At 46.5% G+C, this 6000-nt stretch overlaps 1 pseudogene; it reads right to left on the bottom strand.

Moving 5' to 3' along the window:
* Positions 1-4542: 4542 nt before the first annotated feature.
* LOC101431742 (ataxin-7-like protein 3) lies at positions 4543-5568 on the bottom strand (annotated as a pseudogene).
* Positions 5569-6000: the final 432 nt, after the last annotated feature.

Genomic DNA, 6000 nt, shown 5'->3' with positions numbered 1-6000 from the left:
TTCATTAGGAAAGAGTTTAATTCAATAATGATTTCATTTTTCATCATATTTTTAGTACCTTTCTAGATGGACCTGCCCGCATTGGTCGTCCTTGAGTTTGGACCGGCCATTGGGCTGAGTTACATCACGGCCCACAGTCCATCCTGAGGCCCCACCACCAGCACCAGGGGGCGCCCCTGCGCTCCGGGCTACCCAGGAGGATGAAGTGCTCACCTGGCAGCTGCATGGAGTGCGGGAGTCCGTGTCGCCCACCGCGCCACCGCAGGACACTCCCCTCCTGTGGAACCCCAGACATGCGCTCAGGTGTGATGGTGACTATGAAGCAGTGGCCTGACCCGGGGAAGCCTTCTTCAAAGGCAGGTACTTCCGCGGTTGACCCTGGCTGGCACCTGGGATCTCCATGGCCAGCACATGTGTACAGTCTCTGGTCGGCCTGTGCCGCCCCTGGACAGCGTGGAAATCTGCACGAGCGGACCAGTGACCCCAAGGGTAACTTCCTTTTCCAGGTGCGGCAGGGCACCTGCCTCTCTGCCTGTCTTCACACCACCCTCCTCCGTGGCTCCGAGTCTCCACGTCTCCTCCTTAGAAAGACACCAGCCCCTGGATTTGGTCCCCTATTCTAGGACGGCCTCATCTTCAACTAACTAATTCCATCTGCAGGGACCGGATTTCACATTCTGAGGTTCTGGGTGGGCATGAATTTTGGGGGTAAGCGGGACAGACAATAAAGAAAACTTCAAAAAAGTGTTTTTTCTGAGGTCAAATATCTCCTATTATTAAGACTGCTATTGAAAATTAAATTAAAATTTCGGTATTGAAGACACTGATCAAAGTGTGTGGTAATGATAGAAAAAATTCAGCAATTAAAAATGTAAGAATAATATTATTTCATAATTAGTAAAGCAATGATAATGAAATTTTCTGTTAACTGATTTTGGTAGAAAGTTCCTTACATATTTTCCAGGCAACCTGTGCTATTCTACTAACTCAAAGAGAAACTATTGATAAAAATTTACAGATGCTTCTTGTACATATTATATTGTTTAACCACACAGTTCTAAACATACATGCACACACAGGCACATAGACAGTTACTGAATAGGAACATAGACAATTTTGATATTGAATGAAACAAAACAATCCATTCCACACCTTCTCTCTTTACTACTAATTGTAGGTTATTTTCATAAATCTTGGGCCTTTAATGAAATACATAAATTAACCTAGGTTTCCTCAATTTTAATGAACATTTTGTAAAGAAATCTTGTAAAATTTGTTCAAATTATATTCAAACTTAGTTGGGAATTTTTAATTCCATAATTGAAGGAAGTGGGAAAGCTTGAGCTTGTAGAGTTTAGTTTGTTGCAAATACTAAAAGCACAGCATTCAACCAAGTTGTTATTAAGAGTTTTTAGAGAAAAAAAGTAAATAATGTGGACTCAATCTCTGAATTTTGAAATTTCTTAATTCCAAGTTGGAATATTTGGGCTGACAATTCAAATAGATCTTCCTTCAGTTTGTTGAGTGTGAAATATTTATCACCACAGTAAAGTTGCCAGTTTCTAGAGTCATTCACTTCCCGTAAGTTGATCCACGTGGGTCTGTGGAATATCTCTTCATTTCTTGCTACACAGGTTTAGGAACCCATGGAAATCCCAATGTAAAAAGACTGAGTGCTCACTTACCCTAGTAACGCAGTTAAGGGTGATTATGCACATGAGGTGGGAAAGGAGAGTCAGCTGCACCACTTGACTATTCTTGGAAAGATCCAATTTATGAAAGGATCTGAGCAGAACACGTAGATCTAGAAATTCATTCCAGTTAGAGTGTCAATGAGGTCAGGGAAATCAAGAGGCAAAGAAACACGTTTGCAAGTTGGGTTGCTCTTGTTGCAAACTGAGATGCTGAATGTCCATTGCAAGAGGTTTAGCGTCACTCTTGATGGGGTCTGGATTTTGAGTAAGATTATCTTACATGACTTCATTTTTTCAGATCTCATTTGGTCAAATGCAATGTTGAATCAGCTATACTGAGGTATAGCTCCATGTGTTTTAATAAATACTTTTTTTGAATAAATTTAGATTCATATAAAAATTGCAAAGTTGTCCTGAAAGTTCCTACACAACTTCCTCCATTTCCTCCAATGTTAACATCCTACATAATAGTGGTGAATTTGTCAGATAAGAGATTTACTTTAGTTCAGTATTAATAAGTACACTCCAAACTTCATTCAGTTTTAAATAATTTTTTACTCCTATCCTGTTCCTCCTCCAGAATCCAATCCAGGGCACCACATGCATGTGGTTTCCATGAATTTGTTGCAGGAATATCGTGTGACCTCACAGAATGATGTCATGGTCACTGCTAATGCAATGCTCTCATTTTAAGGGAATAGCATTGTATTTTATTCTGTACATCAATATTCTATGCATTTGGGAACAAATCTCATTATTTCAAGTTTAAAAGTTAAATTTGCCTGTATATTAATATTTTGCTAACTCATTACATTCATTCATTCATGTCCAAATTAATTGATCACAATCAGTGGGGCTCTATAGCTAAAATGGGAATAATAATTCCATAGATTATGTAGAATTGTTTGAGAACCCTGAAGCATGTTAGATCTGGTTGCATGTGAATCAGGCCTTGTATATCGCTCAGGCTGATTCTGTGCCTGTAACAGGGGCACTTGTGTTGACTGCCCACCAACAAGGGCATGGGGTAATGTGAGCTATGCCGAGCCAATAAACTTGCCAATTTGATTTAACCTATTATATACTAATAGTTTTTGCCATTTAAATAACAGTAGTATACAATATTAAATAAAACAGAGTTACAAATTCTAAAATAGATGGAAGAAGGTGGTTTTTTTTCATCGTTAATACAAAAATGCAAAATTGCCTTGTTGTACCATGTAGAAGGAATCATCCCCATTTAGGAGTCTGGAACAGTCAAGGCGCTTAAGCAAATGTGCAGGTAGCAGTGTGTTTTGGGTCTACCTGGGATGTCCCAAGTTCATGAGTGGGGCATCGGGGTTCTAGACAAGGTCTTGCAGCCCTATCTCTGTTGTTCCTTAATCCTATGGGGTCCCTTACCCAAATCAGTCCAATCAGCCCAATCAATGCTGGGTACTTACTATCCAAATATGGGTGGTCTCCTCATGGGAGGAGAGCTGGGAACACATCCAGCTAGGGAACAAGGCTCAGGGTCAGCTCCATCCCCAATCAGTCAGTTCTGCTCCTAGCCCTGGGTTATGGTGCTCCATCTCCACTCCTGGGGAGGTGGGAGAGCACATCTCAGGATGTAGACCAGGCAGATGTGTGTGCTGGAAGGACAGTCCCACAGAGGGAAATGCCTAGGCATGATATCCCTTCCACTCCCCTGACCCAAAGCACAGAACCTATGCCTCTTCACATCCTATCCTAGGAAATAGAGGGAAGCACAAGATCAGTATTTTCCTCAGAGCCCCAAACCACAAGTCCAGAATAAATAACTTAAAAGCAGCCAAGGAAGGGGGAAAAGAGCAAGATCCAATGTCAGGAGCATTGAGAAAGAAAGTGAAGCTGGTCAGGTTGAAGGAGGGTGTATCAAGCAGCAGCTGGGAGCTTGGGCTGCCCCAGCAGGGCAGTGGGAAAAGGAAGGCAGAGGCAGAGGAAGCCACCCCAAGAGGATGAGGCTGGGCCCCGACCTGGGGCAGGAAATGTGGGAAGAAAACATTTCAAATAAAGCAGCACCATCCCCCTCTCACCTTGGGGCCCCACCCTCACCAGCTCTGGTCAGGGAGGAAGGGTAGGTAGCAGTAATTTTGATGCACAGCTCCCTTTTCCCACCCTTCCTTTTCCCATTTCTTGAAGTTACAGAGGCTGATGTCCCTTTCAGAGCACCCAACAAAAGGAAAGCTCCTGCTGCCAAGAGAGCCCATGGGGACTGAGAGGAAGGGCTGCCCCTGTGAGGGGCAGGGAAGGTGGTGGCAGTTCTGGATGCCCCCCTTAGCACACAGTCCTCTGCCCCTTCCTTCCCCTGGGAATGGGGGCAATTGACAAGATTCTGCACACAGACAGGGCCCTGCCCAGCCCTGCCCCTCAGCTCCAAGCACTGGACCCGTTCACATGGCTGAGGGCAGCTGGGGGAGGCCCCTCCAGGCTCAGTCTCCAGCCCACAGCCTTCCTGGTCTCAGTGCCCCTCGGCAGAGTTAGTCCAGTGCCTGGGGTGGGGGCTGGCAGTGCCCTAGCACAGTACTCAGGGCAGGCCCCTGGCCTAGCAGGACATCCAGTAACTCACAGAATAAATAGGAAAACCAGCTCCCCACCACACTTATATCCAAGGCATATATTCTTGTCTGAGTCCTTTACACTGAGCAGTCATGCTCCATTGCAGAGGACCTTGCCCTCCCCAGGAGTGCATAATTGGATCCTCTGCCTGCCTGGCCTACCAGGCTTCCAAAGCTCAAAGCCCCAGCAGCTGCACATTTGCCAGGCTTTGCCACTTGGGTGGGGTTGGAGTGAGGGCTCTGCTCAGCCAAAGGCTAACCCTTGCACCAGGTCAGTTGATGTCATCATAGATGCTGGGTGCTGGGAGTGAGGATGGCTTTGTCTTTTTTTTCTTGTTGAGCCCAGATTGAAAGCAGTCCTTACCAGGCTCAAGTGGGATTTTTTTTCTTGGGTTTCTGTGACTCCCAGTTGTTGGTACCTAGACCCCATCCCTGATCTTCACTAGTCTTGGAGGGGCCTGATTCAGAATGTGAGAGCTCAGAGGAGCCGTCTTACTGAGGCCAGCTGATAGGGCCTGGCTGTCAGTCATGTCTGAGCTGTCATTGTCCAGGGAGCTCTGACCTCCAGAAGGACTGCTGAGGGCCCAGGAAAAAAATCCGCACAGCTCACCACTGCCCATCTGTGTGCTGGAGGTGACACAGGGACCTTGTGCACATCTTCTTGGTGTGCTAAGAAATCAACCCACATTGCTTGGTGAGCAGGCTTCAGAGCTCCTCTGGACCCAGTGTCTTATAGCTCATCCCAGTGGAGTTGTTAGGCTTAAAAGGAACTGAATTGCTAAGCTCCCTGTTTTTGTGTTTTGGAGACTTAGATCTTCAAGGGGAATGGGGGCTCTTATCAACTTTCTCTTCCGGGCTTTCTTCTCAAGCCACAGGAGCAGTCGTTGCCATTGATGTCACAATCATCCTCTTGATCACTTTCAGAGTCACTCATACTGTTGCTGCTGGCAACATGGAGGCTGCAATGAGGCTGCTGTTCCACTATTCCCAGCATTTCTCCAGAAGGGGAGCAAAGCTGGAGGCAGTGATGCTATGGTTACAATTAGGGAAACACACTCTTTGCTTGTGTATTGGTTGAAACCCTGTCCAAAGATACCCGTCCCCATTTGGTCCACGATCTCAAAATCTTCCGGCATCTTGGTTCCTGGGGTCCAGGAAGAAGTAGCCACACTTGGCAGCTTGGTGGACCTCAAATTAGAATCCAAACAAGAATCCTCAACCAGGTCCACATGTCTCCTGAGCATGGCCTCTGGTTCCCTGTTATCCAGGCCAGACAAAGCCATCTCCTGCATCTTCATGTGTAACCACGTGGAGATAGTGCTCTGACTGCTCACAGCACAGTGGCTGCTACACGGCCCCACCAGTGGGCGCCTGGGCTCTGGGTCCCCTCAGTACAGCGTCCTGCCGAGGACTGTGTCAGCTGCTCCAGAGCCCCAGTTCCTCGGTGCGACCTCGCGCCATCCTCCGGCCCAGAGCCTGGGTCTGGGATGTGGGCCCCTCCCCTCTGAAGTGCTCTTCCCTGAGCTCTGAAGGCCAGCCCCCTCCTCTATTCATGAATGAGGCCAAATGTCTCCTACTCAGAGAATACGTTTCCTTATCCCACATTTAGGCAGACGGTTCTGGGCCAGTTACTCTGCTTGAAACATCCTGCTTTATCATCATGTCATCCATGATGAATGGTGTACGCCTGGAAGGTGACTATATTATATGAAGCAGGAAACCTATCAATT

The sequence above is a fragment of the Dasypus novemcinctus genome, chromosome 31, assembly GCF_030445035.2.
Source record: "Dasypus novemcinctus isolate mDasNov1 chromosome 31, mDasNov1.1.hap2, whole genome shotgun sequence".
Classification (NCBI taxonomy): domain Eukaryota; kingdom Metazoa; phylum Chordata; class Mammalia; order Cingulata; family Dasypodidae; genus Dasypus; species Dasypus novemcinctus.
The sequence above is the reverse complement of the archived record's forward strand: the minus strand, read 5'-3'. Positions and strand labels throughout refer to the sequence as shown.